This window comes from Dioscorea cayenensis, chromosome 19, assembly GCF_009730915.1.
Source record: "Dioscorea cayenensis subsp. rotundata cultivar TDr96_F1 chromosome 19, TDr96_F1_v2_PseudoChromosome.rev07_lg8_w22 25.fasta, whole genome shotgun sequence".
Lineage (NCBI taxonomy): Eukaryota > Viridiplantae > Streptophyta > Magnoliopsida > Dioscoreales > Dioscoreaceae > Dioscorea > Dioscorea cayenensis.
In genome coordinates this window covers 14,107,699-14,119,146 of record NC_052489.1, presented here as the reverse complement: position 1 = coordinate 14,119,146, position 11,448 = coordinate 14,107,699, and the positions used below count along the sequence as shown (strand labels likewise).

Sequence of the window (11,448 nt, the reverse complement as noted above, 5' to 3'; positions counted from 1 at the left end):
AGAATATTCCTCATTTTATTAAGAAAGTGGGCACCTATTGTCCTTTTTTGCCTTTGACCCTATAAAAGTTTGTTGTTTGGGGGTTAGATGTTCTTCTCGATGCTTTAAAAAAAATGAATGATGAGTAGGAAAAAAAAAGAATGAAAGATGAGTAAGAAAAATAGAAGAGGTAAAAAAATGGACAAAAAAAAAAGAGAATGAAAAACTGAAAGGCAAGTAAAAAGAAAAGAGAGGGAAAAATGAAGAAAAAAAAAAGAATGATGGATGAATTCATCAAGGGTATTCTGATAATTTTCTTTGCAGGGCCTCCTCTAGAAAAATTTTATGAAAATTCTCTAATTCCACCTTGAAGTCTTGACTTTCTTGGGTAACGAGAATTTTTTTTATAAATTTCTCTAATTCCACCTTGAAGTCTTGACTTTCTTGGGGTAACGAGAAATTTTCATATTTTCTCTAATTCCATCTTGAAGTCTTGACTTTCTTGGGGTAACGAGAATTTTTTTTATATAAATTTCTCTAATTTCACCTTGAAATCTTGACTTTCTTGGGGCAACGAGAGGAGAAATTTTCATATTTTCTCTAATTCCACCTTGAAGTCTTGACTTTCTTGGGGTACCGAGAAAATTTTCACAAATTCTCTAATTCCACTTTGAAATCTTCACTTTCTTGGGGTAACGAGAAATTTTCACAAAATTTCTCTAATTCCACTTTGAAGTCTCGACTTTCTTTGGGTAATGAGAATTTTTTTCACAAATTCTCTAATTTCACCTCGAAGTTTTGACTTTTTTGGGGTAACGAGAAAATTTTATATTTTCTCTAATTCCACCTTGAAGTCTTGACTTTCTTGGGGAAACGAGAAAATTTTCACAAATTCTCTAATTCCACCTTGAAGTCTTGACTTTCTTGGGGTAACGAGAAATTTTCATAAATTCTCTAATTTCGCTTTGAAGTCTTGACACTCTTGGGGTAAAGAGAAATTTTAGACACTCTTGGGATAATGAACAATTTTCATTAAAAAAAACTATTTCCAAGCTCATTTTGAGGTATTTTGACACTCATTGGACTAAAAGAAAAAGGTGGAATGAAAAAAAAAAATAAAAAAAATTTCTTGAAGTGAAAGGAAGAGTAAAAAAAGAAAGAAAGAAAAATGAAAAGTTCACAAAAAAATATTTCTCGTCAACACTCATTATAAAAAAGAAGAGTTGACAAAGATTTTCTTAAAGCACATTATGAGGTTTCTTTCGCAAAAATGAATTAGAGAACTCAATTAGTATCTTAACAAGCGGAAATCAAGTTCATAATTACAGTTTGAAATCCATTTTAAAAGCAAAGTCAAAATTTTCAAGTTGATGACCTAACCATGTTGAAGGTCACGACTTAAAGATCTAATGGTCAAGGCTCAAAAGCATTAAAGAGTCAAGACCTAAATCCCCCATGTAAGCGACAAATGCAACGCCGAAGTTTTAAGACACAAAGAAGTCAAAGACATGAGGAGTTTCACAAGTCAAGGAGCTGGAGATTTTACAAGCACAAAGGGCCAAAGTCTTCAGTGATAAAAGAAACAAAAATGACCAAGTAGGCAACTCATAAATGAAGAGTGGCCGCAGGTTGAGAACTAAGCGATGTGTCAAGACACAAACCCATAAAAAGGAAAAAAAATTGAGGAGGGCCACATTCACGGGGTTAAAATGATCTTCCAACATACTTTCAGTAAAGGAGCTAAGAGCGCCAGCTGAGAAAAAACAAATGAGTTTGAAGAGCATGATAAAAATAGCCCTCTTTAAAAAATCTCTTGTTAAGCTCTCTTAGAGAATAGCTTTCTTACTTTTGTATTCTCACCTATGATCATGTGTTTATATGCATCTTTAAAATTAATAAAAAAATTGTTATATTTACTCAGTTATTTTTCGTTCACACTTGTTTCTTAAGCAGAGGTTCCCATGACATTGTCTGGGGTAATTAAATTAGGGGCTTGCCCCTAATTGAAATCATGAACCTGCAATCATCTGAAATAAAAAAAAATAAAAATTTGATTTGTGATCCATGCTTTTTAGCTGGTCCATCCTAATTAAAGGCCGGCTGAAAAAAAAAGAGCCCACAGGAAGAAGTAATAGTTTCACCTCTCCAAAATTATAAGATAGGAAGTTTTTTTTTAAAAGGTCTATAAATCACAATAATTGATTATTTTTGTACTTATTTATTTATTTTTTTACAATCTCTTAAATTAAAATTATTTGTCATCTATTCATATATATATATATATATGTATATATATATAATCTCACAAAGGTCGAAATTCTTTATGAGGGAGTTTGAGGGTCTCATTCCTTTATTTTCAAAATGAGTTATTTATATTATTTTCTTAAATCATATATGAATAAAAATATGTTAAAATAAATAAAAAAGCATTTATGAAATACTTATTATTATTATTATTATTATTATTTTCCATCCTTATCCTCAGTTGTCATCCTCACACGTTCATACGGCACTCCAAGCCAATCTCATCTTTTATCTCCTTCCCTTGCCAGTGCCACCATGCCCACGTGCGACGCACGTGTCACCACTGCATCATTCCACAACTGCTAAAACCAGCACTACATCAATTTTTACTTTTAGAAACGAGTTTATAGAGGGGTTTTTTAACAACCACCTCTATTAATCATGCTATTTTTTTTTAACAAACCATTGCAGTCGGTTTAATAAAACCCCTCTAATTTTGAATTTAAAAAATAAATAAATTACACACTCCAGCGCGTGTTGCATTGCGATTTCCGATACCACAAGTTTTTATATCCTCAACCCAGTGAACAACGACTCCCTGGCGTGCTTGCGAAGCTGGTGCTAACTCCATCGGCGTCCCAGTTTCCATTTCGCATAAACCCTAACCCTCATTTTCTCTAATGGCAGAACCAGATCCGGAGCTCTCTCAATCCCCTTCTCCTGCTGTGCCTTCTCAATCACCGCCGGTAAGCCCTTTGCCTAATCTCTCCATTCCATTTGGTGGGTTTTCTCATTATTCTCTTGATTTATCTTGATTTATTGCTATTTTTTTATTGATTTAATGAATGTTCTTATTTTTATCTCAGAAGAAGCCCGATTTATAGCAGTTGGGTATAGAATCGAGGTGAGTTGGAATTTTTAGGAATTTTCTACTGTTTTTGTGATTTGTTTAAATGTATTTGTTGTGTGTTTTTTAGCTAGGATTTGGATCAATCTCAGTTAGAGATAATGCAAAGGCTTCAAGGATTGAAACTGGTATCTTATTTCTTGATCTTGCTCTTATTTCTTGTTGCTTATTTAGAGTTTTTTTTTTCTTCTGGGATGATTACTTGCTTGTGCGCCTCTCTTAAAGATTTCGTAGAACTGGAGGTCAAATCTGGACAATCAAGTCAAGATCTACAAGGATGTGAGTGTTTCCGGACAATCTGCACTATCAAGTCACTTGGGAATCTATATAAATTGCGATTCCTGTAAATACATGTATCTCTTAGCTGTGGATGCAACAAATTTCATTAGTCTTTTGAAGAAGTTATATTCGCTACATAATGTTGTTGTCTATTTTTCCATTTAAGAGTTGTATCTCACTTTATGTATGGCTTCTGACATGCTTCTCCTCCTTGATCTGCTCGAGGACAGCCATCTTAACAATAATTCCTTGATGGGTCAAATTCCTACATCGCTAACAAATATCACCACACTCCAAGTCTTGTAAGTTGCTCTGTGTTTGCTGGATAACAATTAACAATATCACTTTTATTTAATTTTATTTTTTTTTGGATTTTTATTCTCACTGGTGTTCTCTTGTGGTTTGGATTTTCTGAAATTAAATTTCAATAACCTGTCAAAAAACAAACTTTCTGGTGAAGTCCCATCCTCAGGCTCATTAATTTTCTTTATTTATTCCAATAAGGTAGTTTGGTTAGATATATTGATAAAGTCTCAGTCTTGGTCATGGTGTTTCCACTAACTGCATATATTGTAGATATACTGAATATTGCAGTTTTGGCAACAAACCTCAATTTTGTGGTCCTGGCACAAATAAACCTTGCCCTGGTGCGCCTCCATTTTCCCTACCACCTCCGTTTGGCCCACCTACTCCACAATCATCTCCAGGTGATAATTAATGTGTTTTTTGGTCTCCTGGAGCTTATGCAATTATTTTGTATATAGAAAGTTTTTTTTCGTCATTTTGTGATAGTTTTGATTGCTTGTAGCTTTTTTGCATTAAGAAGTAAAACTTGATTAGAAATTAGAGCTCTTTTCATCTTCAATTTTGTTGGTCGCTGAAATATCTAAGTGGTTATTATGGAGTCTATGGCTTAATTAACATCTTATATTGGGCATTTATCTTTTTCCTGTTTAGGTCTGCTTAATTTGAATCATATGGCCGACTTGCTGATGGTTCTTTAGTGGCAATAAAAAGGTTGAAAGAAGAGCGCACACCAGGTAGTGGGCTTCAATTTCAGTTAGAAGTAAAGATGATTAGCATGGTTGTGCACCGAAACTTGCTTCATCTTTGTGGATTTTGCATAACACCTACAGAACGGCTGCTTGTTTACCCATTTATGGCTAATGGAAGTGTTGCATCATGCCTAAGTGGTACTTCTAATTTTTTCCATTATTTGGAACATACTGAGCATGTAGACATCCGCAACTGTGTGATCTATTTTCTTTCTCTGAGCCACTGAAAGTGTCACCTATTACATCATGCTTAAATTCTGGCCATTCATATTTGATTAGCATGTTTTCTAGTGCAACATATTTTAGTATTTTTTTTCATAGTGATGATAATTCCTCAATTGCACCTTCTATTTGTTTATTTCTTTATAGAGTGCGCACCATCTCAACCACCTCTCGACTGGCCAACTCGGAGCCAAATTGCATTGGGGTCTGCTTGGGGGCTGTCTTAATTGCACGATCACTGTGATTTAAAGATTATCCACTGTGATGTCAAAGCGATAAATATTTTATTAGATGAAGAATTTGAAGCAGTTGATGGGGAAATTTGGCCTGGCTAAGCTTATGGACTACAAGGATACCATGTGACACTGCAGTTTGGGGGACAATTGGGCACAATGCTCCTGAGTACCTATCCACAAGAAAATCTTCAAAAAAAAAACTGATGTCTTTGCCTATGGAATCATGCTTCTTGAGCTTATCACTGGGAAAAGGGCATTGGATCTTTCTTGGCTTGCAAATGATGATGATGTAATGTTGCTTGATTGGGTGAGCTCTCTGTACTATCTTACAAGTTGCAACACTTCACCATAAAAAAACTAGCAGCTTGTGCACTCATAGTAAACTGAGGCCATTTACTTCTAGGCAGCAAAGGTCTTAAAAGTTAAAACTATGTGGTTTTTTATGGATGTGAAAGTTGTCCCGCAGAAAATTACTCATGAATACTGCTCGTTTTCTCTTGTTAAGATCCAAATCTACACAATTTTATGGCTGTGTGATGAGTTTTTCAGGTTTTTGTTGCTAAATTAGATCAAAATGCTATTAATTGGAGTGTTCTTGTGATGTTGTGCTATGGATTTAAGTTTAGCATGTTGTAATATTTCCTCTTATTTCTTAATATTCATGCGTATTACTTATGTTTATCTGAGTGTTGTTGTGGAATGGATTGAAGGTTTAGAGCTAGCTTGGATTTTGGGGGTAAGATTTTGGTAGTTTATCTGAGATGCATGTAGGATGTGATCCACTGGGAGCTCATTTTGACTGTTGGGCTTTGGGTGAAATCAAAATCACCTTAATTAACTTATATATGCTACAAGTGTGTTTAGAGATATTTGTTGTGTAATTGGATATATATATATAGAGAGAGAGAGAGAAATAATTCCCTTTAGTTCTTTGTAGTTTTCTTCTTCTTTTTTATTCTTTTTTAAATTTAATGAGAACTATTATCTTTTATTCTAGTTTTTAGTTAGCATGGAGGTGGAGCATTTACCGATTTAGTTAGTTTTAGCATAACATTAAATCTTATTGATGCATAGTTGTGTTCTCAAATTTGTATGTGAGACAATCTCTCCATAAACTATTTTCATCTTTTCTTTTATAGTGGATTTTGAATTCAGTGTTCTCATTGATGTAGCATGTAGTTGAGTGACCCAACATAACTTATATGTATATATATATATATATATTATATTTCTATACATGTATGTAAATTAACTTAAACCAACATAACTTATTATGATTGGCTTGCTTGCAGTGATCAGCACATCAGTTCTGACTTCCGTAAGGCGCAAATTTGCAAGATATACTGGAAGTAAAGTAGCACAGCAGGTTAGCATATTGTCATCTAGTTTTCAAATACCATGCACCTACGAGTTAACAACAAACTGCATGGTGCTTAATTGGCTCTAGCTAGGGATTAATAATATATTTTCACATATAATGGTCATTGAATTATATTGGTCATTGAATTATTTTTTATGGACCAAGTCAATTAATGATTATGTTTAAACTTGAAGAAATGGTTTTATGTCAGTTTGGTTCCAAATTATTTTAGAAGAGATATGAATGAGCAATTTAAGATTGGCAGGTATTAGATGGGTGAAAATTATATAATTTATAAAAGCTTGGTTCTTAAAATATGGCTTTTGAGTCGGTTACCTTCATTTGCTATCACTATCAGATATGTGGGTAAACTTGTGGATATATTTGAGCGTTTGGTTATTTAGAATAAAACAAATGAAATTTCAATTGATATATTTGGCATGGTTACTTAGAATATCACAAATGAAAGATATTCTGCCAATTGCCTTTAAATCATGACCTATTAAATGATTGTTCACAGTCAATAAAGCTAAAAGTGGCACAAATTGGCTAATATAAACTGGAAATGATGAGCTCATAATTGTACTCTTTATGATTAATCCAATGAAAAATCTTTAAATCAAACAAGACTCACTACCCCATTTGTCATTTGGTATGTTCTATTATTAGTAAATGCCTTGCAATGTTTGATGAAAACTCATTGTGTGTTTAAGTGAGATATCTACAGATATTCAATACAAGGTAGTTTTGTGTGGCCATGTGGGCATTAATTAACTCCTGATCATAAAATCCTGGAATAACAAAACAAATGGAAATTGTGGGCGGTTTCATTTTATGGGTGAAATGCATAATACTTCATTTCTTGATGAATTTCTTTAAATGCCAGTAAATTCATCTATGCATCTTATGGTATATTCCAATTCTGTTTTTCTGACGTGCCTGTGCTTAAGATGAGGACTATGATTTCTTTATATATTATAAGAAAGATCATTTAGGAGAGTTGTTAAAACCTACTTGGAGGAAACAATTGTGATTTGTATAGATCATCTACTCATACAGGGAGACTAGTTTGACTGTATATAATAGAATATGAATGACTCAGATTTAAGCAAAATGGGTTCATGTTTTTTTGCTCTCTTTTTGTCCTTATTTCTTCTATGCAGTCTCCCTACAAATTTGTGTATGCATGTGAGATATCACTGACCTCAAAGAGTAAATCCATATTAGGTTTTTCAGCAGGCTAGATTCCATGTGGAGCTTGTGCAAAATTTAACTAGTATATTGCTTGAATTATGCATCAGGCCTTAGTTTCTGACTTATTACTGATACATCCTGATTGAAGACTATTTTGCTGATCATTTGGATGATACCGAAGAAAGAGTTCATCAGGTATTATTTACCTTTTATTTCTGGTTGTTGTTTTTAGTTCTTACGTTGCATTCCATTAAGTTTCTCTCATGGTACTGTTGAGGAAAAATATGTTGACTATCTTTCTCTTGTTAAATGAGGACAAAAATGTTAACAAGTGGGTTATGGGCATTGTTTGATTACCTGAAGATTGATGATGTGTCTAAGAAAACATTATTTTGCTAGGAATTATGATAGATGTAAGGGATTGAGAAATAAGTTTAGTTTGACTGACCATTACATTGATGGAATATTGTTAGTAAAACACATGCAGACCTGCATGGCTTTCTTGGGAGATGACTTCTATATTTGCAGATTCTTTATTCCCCACTGACCATTACATTGATGGAATATTTTTCGATGCTAATAGATGATAATGTTTGTTCACTGACATAAATCGTTACAAAAGAATGAAATGTAAACCTTTTGTAACTTTAAATATATTTAGATCATATTATATGGGTTTTTAGTCCAATGGTAATTTGTTTGTTCTTGTGCATTCAATTCTTTAAGTATATAAATGCGTCGTATATGCACATATTCTTTATTCCCCACTTTTTAGATTAAAAAATATTTCAAACTATGCATTTTATGGATTTTATAATTTAGCATTTAATAGTTCTTTATTTTATTTTAATTACAATTATAATTCTTTATTTGATAATGTTTGTTTATTTATGTAGGAGGATTCATGGTTAAAGATCGAGAGGGTTGAAGATTAAGAGGATACATGAAGCTTTTTACTTTGGGTAATTAAGCAAAAAAAAATTTGTAATAAAAGTAAGCAAATAGTGTAAAACTTTTACATTTTGTTACTAATCAAAATACATTAAAGTTGAGCTTATTACTTGTCAAATATTTTTGAATGGATTGATAGATTCATGTTTTTTATTTACAAGTTAAACAAATTTATTTACTATTAGTAGAAAAATAAATTAAAATTTAATTCAATCAATGAACAAATTTAGAGGTGGTTATAACCGTCTCTAAAAATATGAACAACTTAGAAAAAATAATAGTTTTCGAGGCGGTTATAACCGCCTCTAAAGCTATTGAGGAGGGATAAGAGAATTTATTAGGTATAAAGGTGGTTATAACACAAAAAATTATTAGCTAGAGGCGGTTATAATCGCCTCTAAAATATGAACATGTTAGAAAACAATAGTTGTAGAGGCGGTTATAACCACCTCTAAAACTATAGAACATAAATAAGAAATTATTAGATATAGAGGCGGTTATAACCGCCTCTAGCTCATTATTAAACATTGCTTCCATAAATAAAACTTACTCCAACGGTTAGTTCAAACCGGCTCTAAAGTGTAGAGCCGGCTTGATACGAAGCGGTTTAGAAACGGGTAAAAAAACCAACTCTATACCTATAGAGGCGGTTAAAACCGTCTCTATAGGGCTTGAAAACCACCTCAAAAACCCTCTTTTGGTGTAGTGCAGCTTGAGCAAAATACCCTCAACAAAGTACCAACATTTCAGGGTAGTTTAGTCATATACATTCCCTCATAATAGGGTAGATAGTCAGGCCCTCACCCTACAAGAGATCATCTCATCTCATCACCGAAGAAGCAGAGATCATGACGGAGCCGGTGAACGGAGCCACGGCTGAGCCAACAGTGGCGGAGGCCCCGGCAACAGCTAAGATGAAGTCAGAGGAGGAAGAAAAGGGCATGCGAGTGATGATGGCCGTCGATGAAAGTGATGCAAGCTTGTACGCTCTTTCATGGACTCTGGACCATTTCATGGCGGCTTCATCGGCTCCGGCTTGGCTTGGCTCCCTCATCGTTGTCCATGTTCAGCAACCTTTCCACCAGTACATCCTCCCCGCCGGAGTAGGTACATCAACATTCATTTTCCAACAAATAAATTATATTCATTATATACGTTCAGCAGCCTTTCCACCAAACTTTAATATATTTCAAGATGATTCATATCTCATCAAATAAACTCATTAATTAGTTTTGGTATAAAACTATTAAAATTCTAACAAAGAATTTAACATAATTTTGTTTCTAAATCTGCAAGTATTTTATATAATATATTTTAAATAATATTATCATGATTTAGTTTTTTTTTATTTGTCATGTAACTGTTTATGCTCCTGTGGTGGTGACTGATTCTATGAGAAAAGCTCAAGAACAAAACACTGCTAATGTACTTTCTCGAGCCAAAAGAGTTTGAGGAGAAAAATTGTAAGTACAACACTTTCATTCATTTCAACTATACATTTTGAGATATATTGATAAAAATACAAAATATATATATATATATATATATATGAGGAGAGAAATGTAAGTATAACACTTTCATTCAATTCAACGGTACATTTAAGATATATTAATAAAAAATACAAGATATATACTATATATGTATTATATAAATAGGTAACTGTGGAGACTTTATGGATGGTGAGCCGAAAGAAATGATATGTCAAGCTGTTGAACTAAGAAGTGTTGATCTTCTTCTTGTTGGGAGCCGTGCCCTTGGGAGAATCAAGAGGTAAATTCATCCTTCCTTTTGAATTGATTGGAATGTATAAAATTGGGTTTGTTATTTTTTTTAATTTTTAAAAATTTTATTTTTAATAGAATTTGGGTAATGTGTTTTTAATTAATTTGGTACTGCAGGGTAATTTTGAGAAGCATAAGTAATTATGTTGCACACAATGTTAAGTCTCCCATTCTCATTGTTAAGCCATTAAAAAAAATCATTAAATATGAAAATAAATAATGTTTTCAATTAATGAAGTTGTGAACATGTTTTTATTTTTTGTTTTTTTATAAAACATAATATAACATGCAGTTTTTCGTGTTAAATTTAAAATATAAAATAAATTTTTAACTTAAAATATTCTTGTGTTTGAGGTAATTAATATTATTTTGATCTTAAAAATTTTAATTAATTGTTTTTTTCAAATCATAAACAGTTTTAAATGAAAGATAAAGCTGTTTTTGTACCGATAGAAGTTTTATTTTCTCAGTATGTATCCTAATTTTTGGTCTAATTCTTCTTTTGACGATCGATTCAATCTTTGATAAAAAAATAGACCTGGGTTCTATTTCATCTGCAATTTTATATTTACAACATACGGCATGGAGCAGCGAAATCAATAATAGAATGCTTCACACGTCCTTAGCCCGCCTTTGAAAGGTTTTTTATTCTTTTAGTCTTTATTAAATCTTAACTTTTCATAATTTTACATGTAAAAGTCCGTCCTAGTATGCACTGTTGACACGTGATACATGCCATGCCGTTTACTATTGTGTGACTTCTGTCACAATAGCAATTGCCACCAATTGGTGAGAATAGCAGTTGGCATGTCAATGTCTCAATTTCTAAATAGCATATCAATACCAAGGTTGTCAGATCCGGCCCGAGCATCGATCCGGCCAAACTCAGGGGTCAGAGGTCGATGGGTTAGACCGGGTTGAACCGGGGTTGAACCGGGGTCAATAATAAAATATTTAAAAATATATTATAATATTTAATAATTATAAATATATGATATAATCTCTATTTTAATAAATAAAAAAAGCATAATTACTTAATTTGATATTTAAAAATTAAAATTTAAAATTTATATATAATCGTTATTTTTTTAAAAGGATAATCGTTAATTTTTTTAAAAAAATATAAAAATATTTTTTTGAAAAAAATGAAATAAAAAAATAAAAACATCATTATCGAATATCGGGACTCACAAACAAATTTAAAAAATAAAATAAAATAATTCTCAGTAACTCCTGCTGC

General features: G+C 32.4%; 1 pseudogene; it reads left to right on the top strand.

Moving 5' to 3' along the window:
• Positions 1 to 4,394: 4,394 nt before the first annotated feature.
• LOC120284073 lies at positions 4,395 to 8,411 on the top strand (annotated as a pseudogene).
• Positions 8,412 to 11,448: the final 3,037 nt, after the last annotated feature.